The sequence below is a fragment of the Erinaceus europaeus genome, chromosome 4 (genome assembly GCF_950295315.1).
Source record: "Erinaceus europaeus chromosome 4, mEriEur2.1, whole genome shotgun sequence".
NCBI lineage: Eukaryota > Metazoa > Chordata > Mammalia > Eulipotyphla > Erinaceidae > Erinaceus > Erinaceus europaeus.
Genome location: NC_080165.1, coordinates 36,341,057 through 36,362,825, shown reverse-complemented (window position 1 = coordinate 36,362,825; position 21,769 = coordinate 36,341,057). Strand labels below are relative to the sequence as shown.

The 21,769-nt window shown below is 40.6% G+C and overlaps 2 non-coding genes across 2 annotated transcripts; both read right to left on the bottom strand.

Moving 5' to 3' along the window:
- Window positions 1-10,616: 10,616 nt before the first annotated feature.
- TRNAQ-CUG (transfer RNA glutamine (anticodon CUG)) lies at window positions 10,617-10,688 on the bottom strand. Its single transcript has one exon. It is a non-coding gene; the product is annotated as a tRNA-Gln (tRNA).
- A 3,913-nt stretch (window positions 10,689-14,601) lies between these two features.
- Window positions 14,602-14,673, bottom strand: TRNAQ-UUG (transfer RNA glutamine (anticodon UUG)). The gene has a single exon. It is a non-coding gene; the product is annotated as a tRNA-Gln (tRNA).
- Between the last annotated feature and the right edge of the window lie 7,096 nt (window positions 14,674-21,769).

Genomic DNA, 21,769 nt, shown 5'->3' with positions numbered 1-21,769 from the left:
TAAGGGTCTCTTTGCAGAAGCATTATGCTATCTACCTCACCCAGCATTTTCTTTCTTCCTTTTTTTAAAATTTATTTTATTTTTGAGAGAGATGCAGACAGAGACACAGAGAGAAACACCAGCACACTGCTCAGCTCTGGCTTATGGTGGTGTGGGGGGATTGAACCTGGGACTTTGGAGCCTCAGGCATGAGAGTCTGTTTGCATAAATATTATGCTATCTCCCCACCCAGCATTTTCTTTCTTAAGTCACATGAACTTCAAAGAGGTTGCACTCCCCAAACTGCTCAATAGTCAATTAATATTGTCAGTAATTTCAGCAAATATTTATTGGTATTTTACTCTTTAGTACAGCAATCTATTGTGTTTCATAGAAAGATGTGAAAGAAATATTGCTAAGGTGATGGCACACCTGTTTGAGGCACATGCTACAGTGCACAATGATCTGGGTTCAAGCGCCCAGCCCACATCTGTAGGGTGAAAGCTTCACAAGTGGTGGAATAGTGTTGTAGGTATCTTTCTGCCTCTCTCTGTATCTCCCCACTTTCTTCTTGATTTTTCTCTATCTCTATATAAGTAAACAAATAAGCTATTTAAAAAGTACTTTTGCATATATTTGAATTATAAAAAACCAAGAAGGGGCCAGGTGGTGCACACCTGGTTAAGTGCTCACATTATAGTGTGCAAGAACCCAGGTTCAAGTCTCTGGTCCCCACCTGCAGGGGGAAAGCTTCACAAGTGGTGAAGCACGGCTGCATCTCTCTCTCTCTTTCCTTCTCTACCTCCTCTTCTCAAATTTTCTCTGTCTCTATCCAGTAATATATAAATAAAAATATAATTTAAAAAAAGGCAAAGAAGAAAGGTGTCTGCAAATAACTTTGAAATAATTCAGGAAAGAAATCAGTTCTTTATGCAAACAGACTCTCATGCCTGAAGCTCCTAATGTTCCAGGTTCAATCCCTAAGCCAAAGTTGAGCAGTGATGTTTCTCTCTCTCTTTCTCTCTCCATGTCTCTAAAAAATAAAATAAATAAAATATTTAAAAAATCAGTCCATATGAAAATAGAAGGTGAGAGCAAACAAAAGACATTAAAACAAAAATAAAATATTCTTTTTTATGTTTAATTTTTTTTTTTTTTTTACTATCTATCTATTCCCTTTTGTTTTCCTTGTTGTTTTATTGTTGTTGTCGGTGTTGGATAGGACAGAGAGAAATGGAGAGAGGAGGGGAAGACGGGGAGAGAAAGACACCTGCAGACCTGTTTCACAGCCTGTGACGCGACTCCCCTGCAGGTGCGGAGCCGGGGGCTCGAACCGGCATCCTTACGCCCGTCCTTGCACTTTGCGCCACCTGCGCTTAACCCGCTGTGCTACCGCCCGACTCCCAAAAAATAAAATATTCTTATGGTATCTCGTAGAAAAGATCTCTTAACACTAAAAAGGTTGGTCCAGGGTGTCGGGCGGTAGCGCAGCGGGTGAAGCACACAAGGACCGGCATAGGGATCCTGGTTGGAGACCCCGGCTTCCCAACTTCATGGGGGTTGTTGCTTCATGAGCGGTGAGGCAGGTCTTCAGGTGTCTATCTTTCTCTCCCCTCTGTCTTCCCCTCCTCTTTCCATTTCTCTCTGTCCTATCCAACAACGACGACATCAATGACAATAATAATAACCACAACAATGATAAAACAAGAGCAACAGAAGGGGCAAAGATGGCCTCCAGGAGCAGTGGATTGTGGAGCAGGCACCGAGCCCCAGCAATAACCCTGGAGGCAAAATCAATCAATCAATCAATCAATCAATAAAAAAGGGTTGGTTCAGATAGAAATTTTTCTTGCAATTTTTTGGCTTGAATATCTATCTGGCTGACCAGCTATCTCAAAGGCATTTAATTAATATATTCATCATTTCTTTACTAGTTTGAAATAATAGCTTTACTGCAAACTAACTTCTGAGAGAACCAGTAAACTGATGTGGAAAAGAACACAGACATTGGAAACCACCAATCATCTATTCAAATTCTCGCTTTCCCTTTAACTTCTTCCTTCCTTCCTTTTCTTTTCTTTTTTTTTTTCTTTTTGATTTAATAGTATGTTACAAGATTGTAAGACTACACCCACCACCAAAATTCTGTATCATCTGCTGAAGGGAACTTTTTTGTCTGATTGATTGTTTCTACCCCTATGTCATGTATTAGATGGTTGTATATCTTTATACTCATTGCTGGACTTTGAATTCTGCTTCTTCTTTCTTTCTTTCTTTCTTTCTTTCTTTCTTTCAAGAGAGCACTGGTCAGTTCTGGCTTATGGTGGTGCAGGGTATTGAACCTGGGACTTCAGAGCCTCAGGCATGGCAATTTTTTTGCTTAACCATTATGGTATCTACCCCTGCCCTCTGCTCCATTTTTATTTATTTTATTTTTTAATATTTTATTTATTTATTTTCCCTTTTGTTGCCCTTTTTATTGTTGTTTTAATTAATTATTATTATTGTTACTGATGTTGTTGTTGTTAGGACAGGGAGAAATGGAGAGAGGAAGGGAAGACAGAGAGGGCAAGAGAAAGATAGACACCTGCAAACCTGCTTCACAGCCTGTGAAGCAACTCTCCTGCAGGTGGGGAGCCGGGGGCTGCAACTGTGATCCTTATGCAGAACCTTGTGCTTTAAGAGTGCCACCTGTGCTTAACTTGCTGGGCTACTGCTTGACTCCCTCTGCTCCATTTTTATCCTTATTTATTTTTTTAAATTATTTGGTAGAAATTTAGAAGAGAGGGGAGGTAGAGAGGGAGAGAGACAGACACCTGCATCACTGCTTCACCACTTGTGAAACTTGCCCCCTGCAGGTGGGGATCAGGGGCTTGAACCTGGGTCCTTGTGCACTATAATGTGAGCACTTAACCAGGTGGGACAAGACTGGCCTGCTGTAAGTGTTCATTTTTATTACTGTACCCTATGCTGTTTTGATTATAACTGAAGTTGGGGAGTATGATACTTCCATATTTTTCCTTTATTTCTCAGCATTGCTTTGGCATTTTGTGGCTTTTTGTGGTTTCACACAAATTTTTGTTGTTCAATTTGCTTGAAAAATGCACTGGGTTCTTGATGGAGATTGTACTGAAACTGTAGATTGCTTTTGGTGGAATGGCCATTTTAATGATGTTTATTCTTCAAATCCAGGAGCAAGAATTATTCCACTTTTGTGTGTCCTTCTTTATTTCTTTTAACAATGTCCTATAATTATTGCTGTAACGTTCCTTCACCTTTTTTTCTGAGATGTATCCCAAGGTATTTTATCTTTTTGGGTTCAGTTGTAAATGCGACTGAGTCTTTTATTTTTCCTTTCAACTGGTTCCTTGTTTGTATACAGAAATGCCATAGAACTATGAGCTGACTTTATGTCCTGCTACTTTGATGAATTTATTAATTATTTCTAGTGGTTTTTTTGTTGGAGTTTTTGGAGTTCTCTAGATATATTATCATGTCATTGGCAAATAGGAATAGTTTGATTTCTCCTTTCCAATATGTGTACCTTTGATAGCTCTTTTCTGTCTGAATGAAGTGGCAAGGACTTTAAAGGCTATTTGGAATAATAGTGGAGATAGTAGGCTCGAGGATCCCAGTTTGAGCCCCCAGCTCCCTACTTGCAGGGAAGTAGTTTCACAGGCGGTGAAGCAGATCTGCAGGTGTCTGTCTTTCTCTCACCCTCTCTGTCTTCCCCTCCTCTCTCCATTTCTCTCTGTCCTACCTAACAATGACATAAAAAACAAAAACTACAACAACAACAATAAAAAACAACATGGGCAACAAAAGGTAAAATAAATAAATATTAAAAATAAAAAAAATAGTGGAGATAGTGAACATCATTGTCTGGTTCCGAGTTTTAGAGGGAAAGCTTTCAGCTCTTCTCCATTTAGAATGATGCTAGCTGTGGGTTTGTCATAAATGCTCTTTACTATATTGAGGAATTGTCCTCTGTTCCTAATTTCTGGAAGGTCTTTATCATCAATGTGTCTTGTATCTTGTCAAATGCCTTTTCAGTGTCATCTGATATGACTAGATGATTTTTCTTTTTCTTTTTTGTTAATATGATGAAATAAATTGATTGACTGACTTGCAGATATTGAACCATCCCAGTTTCCCATGGATGAATCCCACTTGATATAGTGTTGGATTCAACTTGCCAAGATATTGACCAGGATATTTGCATTAATGTTCATCAGACATAGGTCTATAGTTTTTTTTAAAGTTTTTTTAAAACCTTTATTTATTTATTCCCTTTTGTTGCTCTTGTTGTATTATTGTTGTAGTTATTGTTGTTGTTGTTATTATTGATGTCCTTGTTAGATAGGACAGAGAGAAATGGAGAGAGGAGGGGAAGACTGAGAGGGGGAGAGAAAGATAGACACCTGCAGACCTACACCGCCTGTGAAGCAACTCCCCTGCAGGTGGGGAGCCAGGGGCTTGAATGGTATCCTTACATCAGTCCTTGCGCTTTTGTGCCACCTGAGCTTAACTTTGCGCTACTGCCTGACTCCCAGGTCTATAGTTTTCTTTTCCCATATGATTTCTTGTATCTCCCCATCTTCAGTTGTTATTTCATCTTTCTTGTTCCTGATTGTTTTCATCATAGCTTTCTCTCTTCTTGTATGTGAGTCTAGCCAGTGGTTTATTCTATTTAACCTTTCAAAAAGCCAGCTCTTGGCTTAATTCATCTTTTGGATTATCTTTTGGGATGAGATTTTAATAATTTCTGCTCTGATTTTGACTACTTCCTTCCTCCTGCTGACTTTTGGGTCTCTTTGTTGCTACTTTTCAAGTTGACTCAGTTGTGATGTTAGGTAGCTCAGTTGAAAACTTTTCTCTTAGGATACATTATGCTGTATTCCACAGGGTCTGGTAGTTGATCTCTTAATTTAGTTATTCATTTAGTTATTATCCAAGTAATTTTTAAGTTCTCTTTTGATTTATTTAGTGACCCAGCTGTTTTATTTATTTATTTATTTCCTCCAGGGTTATTGCTGAGGCTTGGTGCCTGCACCACTAATCCACTGCTCCTAGAGGCTATTTTTTTCCCTTTTGTTGCCCTTATTGTTTATCATTGTTGCTGTTGTTATTATTGTTATTGCTGTTATTGTTGTTGTTGGATAGGACAGAGAGTAATGAAGAGAAAAGGGGAAGACAGAGAGGCTGAGAGAAAGATAGACACTTGTAGACCTGCTTCATTGCCTGTGAAGCGATTCCCTGCAGGTGGGGAGCCAGGGGTTCGAACCAGGATCCTTAAGCTGATCCTTGTGCTTTGCGCCACGTGCGCTTAACCTATCCAGAAATCAAGAGGGAAGGGGTTGATAGGGAGAGAGACAGAGAGACAACACTGCTTCACAGTCACTCACAAGGCTTTACCTCTGCAGGTGGGAACTGAGGGCTTGAACCTGGGTCCTTGTGCATTGCATCATGTGCACTCAACCAGGTGTGCCACCACCTGGCCCCGTCATTGGTCTTTCATATCATCTGAAAGATGCAGTTCTTAGGCCTCCTGAATGTACTGATTTATTTAATTTAGTATCAGCTATGGCTTATGGTGGTGCTGGAGATAGAACCTGAGACCTTGGTGCCTACGGCATAAAAATCTTTTTGCATAACCACTATACTATCTTCCTATCCTCCTTGCTGATTTTTTTCTTATTTCTTTGATAGAAAAGAAACACAGAAAAGAAGAAAGACACCACAGTGCTGAAACATTTCCCAGTTTGTTGGGGACCAGGTTTAAACTTAGGCCATAGGTATGGAAAACAGGCATCTTCAGAGGTGAACTCATGTCAGCACAGTTCTCAAAATTTTGGAAAAAACATTATTTAGTTTGATAGCATTTTGACCAAATGCAACTGTAAGTCTCTATTGCTACTGCCCTCAGAGGCTGAAGCAGCAGTGGGAGGCCTTGTGCTGACATTGAGAGGCACAGAACTGGCTGGGAAATTCAGGATAAGATCTACACCCTGGTGGTCTAGTGGTGGGGCTGTATAGTGGAGCCTTTCCACATTGTTCTCCTGATGAAAACATGGTGAATAATTGCCTCAGAATCTACAGTCTATAAACAGGACTTATTTAGAAACTCACAGGGCCCAGCAGTGCTGCTTGACTTTGTTCTGGCTGCCAGCAGAGAAGCTGAATTGAGCCAAGAGCTTTGGATTCTTGGGGTGTGGGAATCTCTTTGTGTAACCACTGTGATATCTCTCCCCACCCTGCTTTATCTCTAGGTCAGGAGTGAGTGATTAAGCTAAAAAAACCTACTTGTAGGTAAAAAGGCCTCAGGCTACCATAGCCTACAGGGAAAAAAGAACAAAAGAGGCTTTAACAGCCACTGTGCTTCAACTGAGGGATTGAGATAGCATTGAAACAACTGTTAATTTCCACAACTGTGAACTCTTTAAGTACCTTACTTAGACACAAATCAATCCAGTCAAGAGTGACCAGTGGACTGAAAAGTACTGAGAGAAGGACCTCATAACGCACTATAATAACAGTTAAACCAAGGAGAAACATTGGAGAAATGAACCAGGACAAAATTCTAGCTAAAAGCCCCCCCAAAGGTTGAAGTACAGAAGAATGAGATCAACATCTAAGTGACAGTTGAGGAATTAGTCACAGGAATGAGGAAAGAGTTTGAAAGAATTGTCATCAGAAATGCAGAAACATGTTCAACAATTTGTTTGGCTTTGTATGTTAACTCTCTTTTCAGCCACCAGGTTCTGGATGCCAGCATGATGCCGACCAGACTTCCCTGGACTGACGACCCCACCAATGTGTCCTGGAGCCCCGCTTCCTCAGAGACCCACTCTACTAGGGAAAGAGAGAGGCAGACTGGGAGTATGGATTGACCAGTCAATGCCCATGTTTCAACGAAGACTACTGTATCCTGCTAGATTGTCATTCAGACTAGATGGAGGCATAAAAACCTTCTCAGACAAGCAACAGTTGAAGGAATCAACTACCACCAAGCCTGCCTTGAAAGAAGTTCTGAAAGGTTTCCTATAAATAGTCAGATCACCATAAACATGCCATATATCAGAACACTCTAAAAATATATAATAATGGCATTAAAATATCTTCAATCTTTGATATCAATAAATGTCAGTGGCCTGAATTCAAAAGGCACAGAGTAGGAAGATGGAATAGAAAACACAACCCAACCATATGTTATCTGCAGGAATCCCACCTAACTCAACAAGACAAACACAGACTCTAAGTGAAAGGATGAAAAACTGTACCAAAGCTTTCTTCAGTGTGTGTAGGGAAAGCTTGAACCTGGTAGTGAGCACAACAAAGCAGCACTTATTCAAGAGAGATATTTCCCTATCACCCTATTTAGATCTCACCATCCCAATTTTTCCTTCAAAGATTCCTAGGCCTACATTAATTCAAGCCTCTACTCTACACAAGCAATAAAGCCTGCAGGGTTAGTCCTCAGGGGACATTACATTAAAATGTGCTGTTCATAGGAGTAAGTTAGGAAATCCCTAGAGGTTAATGATATTAATTCTTCCAACCCATAAGCATGGGATATCTTTCCGTTTCCTGTGTCTTTGCTTATTTCTTTTCACAGTGATTCACAGTTTTGAGGTACAAGTCCTTTGTGTTCTTTGTTAAATTTACACCTAGATGTCTAATTCTTTTTGATGCTATTGTAAATTGGAGGTCAAGGGCTTGAACATGGTAGTGTGTGTGCTCTGCCAAGTGCACCACTGCTATTCTCCTGACCCATCACAATTCCTGACTTCAGTTTATATTACAAAGTAATAGTAGTTAAAACAGTGTGGTATTAGAACAAAAATGGACATATGGACCAATGAAATAGGACAGAGAGCCCAAAACTGGACCCACATATGTACAGACAAATTATATAAGATAAAAGGGCCACAACTGCCCAATGGGGAAAAGAAAGTCTCTTTAACAGATGGTACTGGGGGAATTGGACAACCACATGCAGAAAAATGAAACTAGACCATTACCTAAAACCGTGCACCAAAATTAACTACCTCAAAATGGACCAAAGAGCTGGATATTAGACCTAAATCTATAAAATACATAGAATAATACATTGGTGAAATGTTTCAGAACCTTAATAAGTAAAGATGTATTTGGAGACTCCACCCCACAGGCAAGGGATATAAAATCAAGAATGAACAAATAGGACTATATCAGATTGAAAAGCAGATATATATATATCTCAAAAGAAAATTTCATATGGATAAATGGGAAACCCACCAAATGGGAAAAGATATTGCACACTACACTTCAGATAAGTGGTTGATATCAAACATCTGTAAGGAATTCAGACAGCTGAACAAATAGAGATAGAACAGCCCAATAAAATTGGACAGAGATATGAATAGACAGTTCTCTAAGAGAGACACATGGCCCACAGACATATGCAGAAATGCTCCAATTCAGGGTGGGAGTAGATAGCATAATGGTTATGCAAACAGACTCTCATGCCTGAGGCTCTAAAGTCCCCGGTTCAATCCCCAGCTCCACCATAAGCCAGAGCTGAGAAATGCTCTGGTTAAAAACAAAGCAAATAAACAGACAAAAAGAAATGACCCAAATCATTCATCATTAAAAAGTTGCAGTCTTCTCCCATCTGTGAGAATGGGCTCCATCAATAAAACAAGAGAATCTAAGTGTTGGAGAGGATGTGGAGACAAGGAACTTTATTACACTACTGGTGGGAGTGAAAAATCAGTGCAGCCATCCCTTAAACAAATACAAATGGACACACCTTATGATTCAGCAATTCCACTCCTAGGCATTTACCCAAAAAACATTATAATATGCACCCCCTCATGTTTATAGCAGCTTTATTCACAATAGCAAAAACTTGGAAACAACCAAAATGCCCTTTGAAATTGATCACATAACAATGTTATGAGAGGGGCCAGGTGGTGGTGCACCTGGTTAAGCGAACACATTACAGTGTGTAAGGATGGGGTTCAAGCCCCTCACCCTCACCTGTAGGGGGAAAGCTTCGTGAGTGATGAAGCAGGGCCAGGTGTCTCTCTGTCTCTTTCCTTCCTTATCCCCACCTATCAATTTCTCTCCATCACTATTTAATAATAAATAAAATAAAAAGATTAAAAAAAACTTTAAAAAAGTTATGAGACATATATTCCATAAAGCATTACTCAGCAGTAAAAAAATATATCATTTCCTTTGGGATATAGTGGATGGAACTGGAGAAGATTATGCTTAGTGACATAAGCAAGGAGATAAAGGACAACTACAGAATAGCTTCACTCATATGCAGAGTATAGAGAATTGAACATATGAATGAATAAAAAGTCAACCTATACCTAAGACTGTGGGAGAATTGTAGTGGTTATTTGCCACACTCCACTCAACTCCAGAACAACGGGTCTGACAGGGTCAGCACCCCGGAAAACTCTCTTCAAGGAAGAAGAATTCTGGGAGTGGGTCTTGGCATCCTGAGCAGATCTAAATTGGAAACTCTGATTATTGTTTTCATTATGTACATGGTAATGATGCCGTGTAATTGGGACGAACAGCCCCTGTTCCCAGATTAGATACAGATGAACAGGAAATGTACACAAAGCAATGAGGTGGATGAAGTAGATACAGATGAACAGGAAATGTACACAAAGCAATGAGGTGGATGAAGTTATGGGTCATCAAATACATAAAGTTTTAGGAAAAATTCTTAATACTTACTCACCTCCTCTTATGAAATATGTTAAAACTCTACATAAAATACTATCTGCTAAGCCTATTACTCAGAAATGCATCACCCCATAAAGTACGACATTTCTGTGTAAAACCGCAAGGCCATCTAATCAAGAAATGAGCTTTACTTTCTGTTCCAGATATTGTTTATGTAAGACTGAAAGATATATAAACTCTCACTTGCTGAATAAAAATTGAGTTCAGATTCACCCTCCTAAATGAGTGTGTTGTAATTCTGTTCTCCCTTGCACCTACTCCTGGTCCACCCACTGGTCTCTTCGGGGACTCTGTTCCTTCCTGCTGCTCCTCCGCTCCAGCGGTGTGTCGCAGTTATTTAAAAAAAATTATTTATTATTAGATAGAGACAGAGAGAGATTGAGAGGGGAGAGGGAGAGAGACAGAGGCACCTGCAGTCCTGCTTCACCACCAGGTGCTTGAACCTGGGTCCTTGTACATTGTTGTGTGTGCGCTAAGCCAGGTGCACCACCAACCAACCTCCTATAGTGTTTATGGGGGTGGGTAAGGGGACATAGAACTTTGGTGATGGGAAGGATGAGGAAAAAAAAAAAAAGACAAAATACTATGCTGTAAACCATTAATCTCTCAAGTAAAAAGAACAAGTAAAATAAATGAATAAATAAATAAATAAATAAATAAATGACATAATTGGGATTAGAACTTGCAGCTTCTGAATTTAGTCAGCTCTCCTCACTCCATGGAATATTGCATTATGAAAAGTGGCTGAGAAAGAGTGGAGTGGGTACCTCCAGGGAGCTTGGTAAAATAGAGAGTCTGCATTTCAGCAACACCCCCAAGTGAATGCACAAAAGAAAACAAACAACAAAATTCTTGGAATGGAAGCCAGATTCTTTAAAAGGAAGTAAAGAAGGTCCCACCGAGATTTGAACTCGGATCGCTGGATTCAGAGTCCAGAGTGCTAACCATTACACCATGGGGCCAACAATGTTGTTCTTCCTCCTTGATATTTAAAGACAAGTTTCTGTCTTGCTAAGCACCCTCTTACATGAAATGTAGAAGTGCGTTCTTCTGGTTCTCTAGGAAGTTTAGGGCACTAATTTGTTACAAGCCTGCACTACTGCCAGACTCGGAAAGCAAAATACTTTCAAAAGTCAGGAATTCTCCCAGTGTCCTTCCTCCCCAATCTCCTCCACCCACTTTTTGCAATCCCCCCGCCTTTCCTCCCAAGTGGTTTCAGAATTTAGTACCTCCAGATCTCTGTTTTACATTGATAAAAAATGAGGCTGTTACTCAAGACTGAATACTTACTGGGTGCCAAGCGATTTTTTTTTTTTTACAATCGTTTGTATTAAAACCTCATCTTTTTCATAATCAAGGACCGAAAACATTTTGGTGGCTTCCTGCAGTCCTCTTCCACTACCAGAAAACACAGGGTGGTGGCGGTGGTGGTGGGGATGGGGGTGGTGGTGGTGGTGGTGGTGGGGTGGTGAGGAGGGATGTTCCCAGATGGACACAGAGACCCTTGATTCTGCCTGGCTTATCTATTTTCCTCATATATAGGGGCCTCCCACAATGGAAACTTAGAAAACTTCGGTTTCTGCGATGGGTCTGAGTGATTATTCTAAACGTCTTAACCTTGTATCTCTATCCATTCCTCGTGCAGGCTTGCTTTTAGGTGATTTGCCGAGCTGAGATGTTTAGCAACCTTTTAGGAGAAAGCGCTTGAGCAGTTTCCTTAGCCACGTCGGGGAATCTAGTTCTGCTCAAATTGTTTACCTGTATTCAATGTTTGAGAAGGAGTAACTGGTCTGGTGGAAAATGAATGTCACTGCAGATTGGAGATGCTTTGCGGATTCCACCCTTTAGAGAGTAGAAATGCTGGAGGCGGATTTGGAGGATGATGCGCCCTCTTGTGGACAGAAACGATAAAGCGCAAACCAAGCACCAAACCTTGTAAACTTTTCCTGTAAACACCAGGTATCTCGTGGGACTCGCTTGCTACAAGATTTTTGCAAGGTGGCTCTTAATAGGTGAAGTCTTTACATTTACTCTCTTCTGGAAAGCTGAGCTCGGAGTTTATTTCAATTTAGTAAGGACTATGATGGTCAAGGAGGATTTTTTATTTGCTCAGAGGGTGTAGGAAACTGGAGTGAAGGCCAAAGATATTCTAAACTGTCAAAACCTACCTGAAACAAGAAAAATATTCTTACAAAGGAGATGCTTTCAACTCTGTACAGGATGTCCTGTAGATTCCTTGTCCCTTCACCTAACCAGCCAGAGTTTGTTAATTCAATCACATTTTTCCAACACCAAATGGAAAAGTAGTCCCAAGACTTAGATCTTGAGCAATTTCTGATAAGTTAGTGAAAGTATACTGCACAGTAACTGTGTGATTTGAGCTGCCAATGCTTGGTACCTGGGTCCAGCAGGAAGAAAACATTTGAGTTTTTCCAGGGTCACATCCTATAGGCCTTCTAGAGTCCTGTCTTTAGGTGAGCTGTGCAGAGCAAGAGAGGCTCTTCTAAGAGTAGTAAAGGATAATGCGGCTTTCAGAGGTCTAATAACTACTCCATACACTCTCTCGGAAAAAAGTGAGAATATCCTCAGTCTAAATCCTTTCGTAACAAACATACAGTGCTAAGTTTTTAATTTCTTTCTTTTGTGAAATTTTCTTTAACTACATCAACAAAGATTCTTCATACCTTTCTATTGTTATCATAACACATCGGTCTATTAGTGGGCCAAAAGGGTATTTTTGCCTTTAACAGCAAATAGTAAAACAAACTGTTCATAAAGTATAAAATATCCTGTCTTATTAAATGAAAGATGATGTCCTGAAAACACAATTTATATTAATTTACACAAACATTATAAATCTAGTACCTACTTAGATTTTGTCTACATACTATATTTGCATTGCTTTTAATCTGTTTAAATTTAGGTGTATACATAAGTTCTATCTAATAAAGAAGGGCATCTCATACTTAAGATGGCAATAATGGTTATGTAAAATGTTCTCATGCCTGAAGTTCTAGGTTCAATTCCCAGCACAATATAAGCCAAAATTGAGCAGTGCTCTTGTGTCTCTCTCTTGTTAAAACATTTTTTTTAAATAGACATAACCAACTGTATGATATTTCTTCAATTTAATGGCAGTTGTATAGTTAGTGCTTTTCAGAGGTTAACCCCCGACCCTATAATCAATAGTATTGATATATCAGTATACTTGGCCAAAAATATAGTGAAAGGAAGCTTTTTTTCTTGAAGTGAATATTATTCATCCAAAACACATGGTGGTCCAATCCCCCTCTTCCTCTGATTATTATTATTATTTTTCTTCTAGGGTTATTGCTGTGTTTGGTGCCTGCACCATGAACCCACTGCTCCTGGAGGCTATTTTTTTCCCTTTTGTTGCCCCCCCTTTTTTTTTATTGTTGTTGTGGTTATTATTATTATTGTTATTGTTGTAATTGATGTCATTGTTGTTGGATAGGACAGAGAGAAATGGAGAGAGGAGGGAAAGACAGAGAGGGGGAGAGAAAGATAGACACCTGCAGACCTGCTTCACTGCTCGTCACCATGTATAAGTCACAGTCTTCACTTTGGGCCTTCCTTATCTCACTTTGCCAATAGCAATTCTCTCCATGATCTTCATTTTGAGTTTTCCTGTGCTATTTTTACTTAATTACTGCTTCTAGGAAGGAATCATTTTAAGAGTGTCTTATAAGTCAGGGGGCAGATGAAAAGTAAAGAGCAATGGTCTGGGAAGTGCTGTAGAGGATAAAGCATTGTACTCTCAAGCATGTAGTCCTGAATTCAATACCTGGCTATACATGTACCACAAGAGTGATGTCTGGTTCTTTCTCTCTTTTCATCTTTCTCATTAATATATACATAAAATCTAAAAAAAAAAGGAAAGATCCAGGAGAGTAATGTTCTTGAGAGAGGTCTTTGATGTCTAACAGGAAGACCTCTTAGTGGAAGCCTTGAACAATAATATTTTGTAAATAACCTAGCAAGTCAGTTTGAAATCACCCAACACAGGCACCAGCTAGACCACATGACAACTGGATCTTTTCCCCCTCACCAGCATATTACCTCATTCTCCGTGCTTTCCCTCCTTATTCTATAAAAACTCTCCTGGGGTGAAAGGGAAGGGACTTCAACCCCAAAGCTGCTGACCTTTGTCCTTTGTGCTTAATCAGAATGAATAAGTCTTGTTTGAGCCAATCTTCCTTAGAAGAACTGTCTTTTCCTCAATTTCTTCCAAAAGAGGAAGACAATGGACCAATATAGGAATAGGTTATAGTACCACCACATCAATTTAATTCAAGTACAGGAGTGAATCTAAGAAAGGACCTAAGAAATGTTCAAGTCTGATGAGATGAGGTAGACTGAAAGTAAATTAGGATGAGGTAGCCTCAAAGTAATTAAGGGCAAGCCCTGTGAAAGCACTGTATTCTACTTAACTGCCATCCTCTGAGAACGGTCAAGAAAAGTAAAGTCCAATCTTCACTTTTTGGAGGGCAGAGAACCCTTAAATTTATCTTCCTTAAATCGAGATACCACTTTTCTTGTTAGACATCCTTTACCAGTCTCAGAATACAGAGATCATACTTTTAAAAACAGAACTTCTCTCTCTCTCTCTCTCTCTCTCTCTCCCTTTAGTAGGAGATCAATCAAGCCAAGAGGAGAGATTGGCTGTGAGCAGAGGTCGCAACTGGCTGCTGTTTTTTTTTTTTCAGAGTTGGTTTCTATTGCTTTTGTATGAGTGGATGTACTCAGGCTCAGACTCATTAGGATTAAAACGTCTGGTGGGCTGAATTATAACAGGGAAAATTCATTTTTTAAAAGAACATATTAAGAAAGGTTAGAAAAAAAAAATTAAAAAAAAGGTCCCACCGAGATTTGAACTCGGATCGCTGGATTCAAAGTCCAGAGTGCTAACCATTACACCATGGGGCCAACAAGCATAAGTTCTTGTCCATTCCTCTTGTGACAAGTATTCATCCCTGAAGCACTGGGTTTCTAAACGTTAAGACAAACTTTCAACAAAATTATATTGCTCCCTAGAGGGACAAGTTGAATATTTGTGAGTGAGTTCATCATATTCATCATTGAGGCCTCAACTGGCTATTCTATGTGTCTGAACTAGAAATAGATGTCCTGTATTCTCACGACAGGTCTCCACAGATAATTTTCCTTAAGAGTAGGGTTTTTTGTAAAATGAACTGTATCTTTGATCAATGACTGATAGACTAGTTTTAATGAATAATTTGAGTTTGCTTCACCTAAATAACCAAAGTTAAAACTCACGTGTAGAACTGTATTTCAGAACTTTACTGAAAAAAATTCTCATTCATACCTCATTCTATTATCCCAAAGTTTGTCCTGAGTTTGAGAAGCCCTTAGTGCAACGTTTAGTGAGATTACTAGTTTGACCCCCTTCAGTGACTCTGAAACCCCTGGAGACACTGGTCTTGCCACTTGTAATTCTTTGAATGCAATAACCACTTTTCTTTTAAAAACTTCATCTGCTTAGAATGTTGTTTTGTACTCCTCACCTTCGCTGGAGATATTTAATTTCAGCAGAGTGCTGCTCAGTTCTGGCTTGTGGTGGTATGAGGCATTGACGAGTCTCAGGCATGAGAGTCTTTGAATCAACTTTATATGCTGTCTCCCTCAAGCCGCACTGTTGACGCTATTACTAAACTACGTATTTTAATTAAATTCGTAAGTTTCCTGGACATCTCTACTGAAGAATTTATGTGGGTTTTAACAATACTTGAGTGAAAAGATTGAAGTTCTTTTTAAAAAAACCATTTTATTGGGGCTGGGTGGTGGCACACTTGATTGAGTCTGCCTATTACAATGCACAAGGACCCAGGTTCAAGCCCATGGTCCCTGCTTGCAGAAGGAAAGCTTCACAAGTGGTGAATTGGTGCTGCAGCTGTCTCTCTTATCTCCCCCCTCCCTCTCAATTTCTGACTTTCTCTATCAATTAAATAAAGAGAATTAAAACATTTAAAATTTATTTTCTTAAGGAAATATATATATTTTATATATATTTTAAATATATATATATTTGCTTCCAGGGTTATTGCTAGGGCTCGGTGTCTGTACCACAAATCCACTGCTCCTGGAGGCTTTCCCCCCCCCCTTTGTTGCCCTTGTTTTATCGTTGTTGTGGTTATTATTATTGTTGTTATTGATGTCGTTGTTATTGGATAGGACAGAGAGAAATGGAGGGGGGGGGAAGACAGAGAGGGAGAGAAAGACACCTGTAGACCTGCTTCACCGCATGTGAAGCGACCTCCCTTCAGGTGGGGAGCCGGGGGCTTGAACTGGTATCCTCACTCCAGTCCCTGTGCTTCTCACCACATGCGCTTAACCCGCTGCGCTACCGCTCCACCCCCTGGTGTATACTTTTAAGAACGGTAAATTTTTAAGGTGAGGCTCTTGGATGTGAAGGTATAATCGTATTTTATTTTGGCAAAATCATCAGTTTCTCTCTGTGAAAGTCCTACCAGTTTTCAAGGTTATTAGAAATGATGACAAATTAAGGTCAAGAAGTATTTTTCGGGATTGTCCATTCATTTCTGTCCCAGCTTACAACTGGTTATGGTACATAGCAGATACTGTTAACTAGATAGAGAAATGGCTTAGGATATATAGTGAGGTTTATTTGGCAACAAGAAAAACACTTAAAAATCCATTGAGTGGTAGGAGGTGGGGGGCTGAGGGACTGAGGTGATGGGAGCTCGCTGGGGTATTGAGGAAGTGGTTCAGTATATGCTTTCCATGTGTCCTAGGTGCAGATGAAGATTTGGGGTCTCCATTTTGGAAAAAGCTAGTAGGACTATTTTAGGTATACCCAAGGGGCCCATGACTTTACAGTTTTTTTTTTTTTTTTTTTGCCAGAATCGGACAGCTAACATGCAGGTGGATCCGGACCCAAGATATTGCCTGGGGAGATGGTTTCACAGATTGAAGGAACATATACTCAGAGCATCAAAAATTTTGAGACAGTCAATCCATTTTTTCTCTCTCATATTAATTAGTTATTTTGTGAGACTGTAAGTTAATAGGAGTGTATGTTAACACCATTCCCATCACCAAAGGTCTGTATCCTTCCCCCCAACCCCCCCCTCCAGTGAAGCTGAACATCTACCCTCACCTAGAGATTTTTACTTTGGTGCCCTACTCTAACCTCAGTCAGATTCTGCTTTGAGTTTCCCTTTCTGTTCTTCTTTCTTAACTTCTGTTTATGAGTGGGATCATCCCATACTCATCTTTGTCTTTCTGACTTATTTCACTTAACATAATTCCTTCTAGCTCCATCCAAGATGGGTTAGAAAGGGTGGATTCATTGTTCTTAATAGCTGCGTAGTATTCCATTGTGTAAATATACCACAGCTTTCTCAGCCATTCATCTGTTGTTGGGCACCTGGGTTGCTTCCATGCTTTAGCTATTATGAGGGTTGCATTGGATCGACCTTCTTGTGGTGCATCCCATGAGTACCCATTCATTGGGAAAACTGACGATCCTTCCTAGCTGACTGAATCCACATGGATCCCAGTCACTTTCAAAGCCAGCAACAAGCAGCTCCTGACAGCTTTCAACCTGACGCTGTTGACTGGCTACGGAAGAAGGGCAAACGCTAGAAGAAGAAGAAGAAGCTATTATGAATTGTGCTGCTATGAACATAGGTATACATATATTTTTTGGTTGAGTGTTATGGAGTCCTTAGGCTGTATCCCTAGGAGAGAAATTACTGGGTCATATGGGAGGTCCACTTCCAGCCTTCTGAGGGTTCTCCATACTGCTTTCCGTAGGGATTGGTCCAATTTACACTCCCATCAGCAGTGTAGGAGGGTTCCTATGTCCCCACAACCTCTCCAGCATTTGTTGCTGCTGTTATTTTTGATGTATGACATTCTCACAGGGGTGAGGTGGTATCTCAATGTTGTCGTTATTTGCATTTTTCTGACAGATCTAGAGCAATTTTTCATGTTTATTAGCTTTTAGGATCTCTTCTGTAGTGAATACTCTGTTCATATCCTCTGCCCATTTTTGTATTTACTTTTTTTTTTTGCTAAGTTTGGTGAGCTTTTTATATATTTTGGTTATTAGCCTCTTGGCTGATGTGTGGCATGTGAACATCTTCTCCCATTCTGAGGGGTCTCTTTGTTTGGGTGATGGTTTCTTTTGCTGTGCAGAAGCTCTTTAATTTGATGTAGTCCTGTTCATTTGCTTTTGTTTTAGTCTTCCTTGCTATTGGGTTTGTATCATCAAAGATATCCTTTTGAGATTTAGGTGGGAAAGTGTTCCACCAATGTTTTCCTCTAAGTATTTGATAGCAACTAGACATTTATTTTGGAACATGGAAAAGGTTGACTAACAGTACATACTGGTTTTGTTACTACTGTAATGCAACAGTTGCAGATGATCAGAAATTTAAAACATTTGTAATAGTGTTTTTACATTTAATACCTCATGTAATTCTGATATATATTCAAATCTTCAAGATAAAAAAAGGACAAAATATTGAACAGTTAAAAGCTGCTAAGCTCACTTTATATTTATCATTGTAATCTTTATTTCAGAGGAAAAACAACATGGAGATTCCTGTTATGAAATTTTTTGCAAGATATTGAAATGAAAAATCTGTAGGCTCCTGGTGGATGCCCATTTCTACATTCCAGCATCCAGTGTGGAGGGCTTTGATCATAGCCAACCTGCTCTCACCTTTGTCAGCACCTTGATCGACATTGTTTCTAACCAATCAGCCTGTGCCACGCCCAGTTTGAAACTTGTTGGTATGCTTCCAGTTCTGTTTCTGGGATCTAGTTCTGCTTCTGTTACATTGCTTAACATTGTGGTCTATTTACATGGTCTTTTCTGTTACATTGGTTTGGTCTTACTCCACCCGCCTCCAGGAGATTTGGTTTAGCTCTTGCTATTTTTGGGCTTCTCCCTTCTCCCCGCCCCCTATCCTACATACTTCCTGAGTGCAACACTGCTGCAGGAGGAGAAAGATGGAGGAGCATATGGTGTGGTGATTAGGTGTTGGACTGTTTGCCCGCTGGTGAATAAAGATTAAACTGCGTTTTTAGCTCAGCCGTGTGTTTCTGGTCGTCTGTTACCTGCCGGTGAAGCCAGCCTGGCGAAAACAACAGAAACTGATAAAAGGTGGGTGCTGCGGGAAAAGCATGTGCAAGTCTGGTAGGAATCGGCCTGTAACCTCTTAGCGTAAAATAAACGTAACTCCCCTCCTCACCTATTTCCTATTATACTTCCCTCACTCACTCCCAAGCTATCCTTATCAAAGCAAGGACTTCAAAAGTTGAATAAAGGCAAGAGACTGGAATATTTTAACTATGACTTTTAGTCACTATCAGGCCACCCCATCAGCTGGGGCCCTATTTGGGGAGTCCTGAAGTTCCCCAAACAGACATGATGGGCTTAGACCTCGAATCAATCCCTCTCTCCATTGTTACTGGTCATCTCTATCAGAAACAGCACAATAGACCCCTCTGTGGGCCCCCCATAGGACCTTGCCCTCAACTTATATCAACAACAGTAGAGAATGTTATATCTTCTGAATCCTGGGAGGCTGGACAACATACTCTATGCTACACCTGAGGAAGATGGGTCCTGATATTGGGGCAGCTTGGAACGATCCTACTCATGATCACAGAATTTGAGCTCAGATCTACAGGGATGCAGAGGTCACATAGGTTTCTAAGCTGAATATGGGCCCCAGATCACGTCAAATCGATGGGGTTTACAGTCAACAATATTTACACACCTTTCCCATATTTGGGAGCTACTCTTTTCCCAGATCCAGCTTTCTGGTCCTTTTTACAGCCATGACATCATCTCCCCAGACAAATAATAACTTGGATCCACCTGCATATCAGATTTCAGGCTCAGGGAAAAAAACAAAAACTAGTATAGCCACAGGCCCTTTGGAATATAACTAAAATATGCCTCCTAGCTATCTACAAAACGGAGACCACCCCAACTCTTCATCTGCACTACTCCAGCCTTTAAGTTCATTATTAGTCAACAATTTGTTTGGCTTTGTATGTTAACTCTCTTTTCACCCACCAGGTTCCAGATGCTAGCATGATGCCAACCAGAGTTCCCTGGACAAACAACCCCACCAATGTGTCCTGGAGCTCTGATTCCCCCTAACCCCACTTCACTTCTTCTAGTGTTTGCCCTTCTTCCGTAGCCAGTCAACAGCGTCAGGTTGAGCCTGATGTAAAGTTTCGAGACCTCCTTTGAATCTGGAGAGGTGGCAGTCGTTGACTATGTGGATCATAGTCTGTCTGGAGCCACAGGGGCATTTCGGGTCGTCTCTGGCTCCCCAGCGATGGAACATAGCGGCGCACCAGCCATGGCCTGTTGATAGCGATTGAGGAGGGCCCAATCATAACGTGCTAGGTCAAAGCCGGGTTGACGCTTGCAGGGGTCTGTGATGAGGTGTTTGTTCTTTACCTCAGCTGACTGCCAACTCTGCCTCCAAGAGTCTGGAACAGAGAAGTTCAGTGTAGGCGTAGGAGACCAGATTGGATGACAAGATGTCAAGCGTTGAACAGGGTGGGCGAAGATATCTGCATATATTGGCAGGTCCCGTCGAGCGTAGACGTGGGAAATGAACTTAGATGATGCCGCATCCCGACGAATATCTGGTGGGGCGATGTTGCTAAGAACTGGCAGCTATGGAACTGGGGTGGAATGGATGGTTCCAGAAATGATCCTCATGCAGGAATATAATTTGGAATCAACCAAGTGGATATGGGGGCTACAGAACCATACTGGGGCACAGTATTCTGCAGTGGAATAGCATAATGCCAGAGATGATGATCCTAGTGTGGAAGCGCTCGCGCCCCGTGAGGAGCTGGCCAGTCTTGCAATGATGTTATTCCTCGCGCCCACCTTTGCTGCAGTTTTTATGAGATGTTTGTGAAATGACAGGGTGCGATCGAGAATAATGCCAAGATAGACTGGCTGGGCTTCATGCCGGATTCTTGTATCATCAAGCTGCACATTAAGCTCACGTGAGGCCGAGGCATGGTGTAGATGGAAAACAGATGATACCGTTTTTGCAGTGCTAGGGATTAGTCGCCATTTTTTACAGTAATCAGATATCAGAGACATGTCTTTCGTGAGTGTTTCCTCGAGGAAGTCAAACTTGGATGCCTGAGTTGCACAGCAGATGTCATCGGCGTAGATGAACTTCCTTGAAGAAGTTTCTGGAAGGTCATTGATGTAAATATTAAATAGCGTAGGAGCCAGCATCTGCTAGACTAGGGAAAGAGAGAGACAGGCTGGGAGTATGGATAGGCCTGTCAACGCTCATGTTCAGCAGGGAAGCAGTAACAGAAGCCAGACCTTCCACCTTCTGCATCCCACAATGACCTTGGGCCCATACTCCCAGAGGGTTAAAGAATAGGAAAGCTGGGAGTCGGGCGGTAGTGCAGCGGGTTCAGTGCAGGTGGTGCAAAGCGCAAGTACCAGTGGAACGATCCCAGTTGGAGCCCCCGGGTCCCTACCTGCAGGGGAGTTGTTTCACAGGCGGTGAAGCAGGTCTGTAGGTGTCTTTCCCTCCTCTCTCCATTTCTCTCTGTCCTATCTAACAATGACATCATCAACAACAACAATAAAAAAACAAGGGCAACAAAAAGGAAAATAAATATAAAATAAAAAAATTAAAGAATAAGAAAGCTATCAAAAGGGGATGGGATACGGAATTCTGGTGATGGAAATTGTGTGGAGTTGTACCTGTCTTATCCTATGGTTTTGTCAGTGTTTCCTTTTTATAAATAAAATAAAATAAAATAATAAAAAAGTAACTCTGTGCCTTCCTTGTGGCCTCAGGTCTCTTTTTTCATTACTTTGAGCTATATTATTGAATTTTTATTACAATATAGTGAAAACAAGTGGTATCACTGGGTCAAGAACTTAGCAAATTATTAAAAACTCACTTAATGCCTATCAAATTGGAAAAAATGAAATGTTACCATGTAACAGTGGCTGATAAGGTTTGTC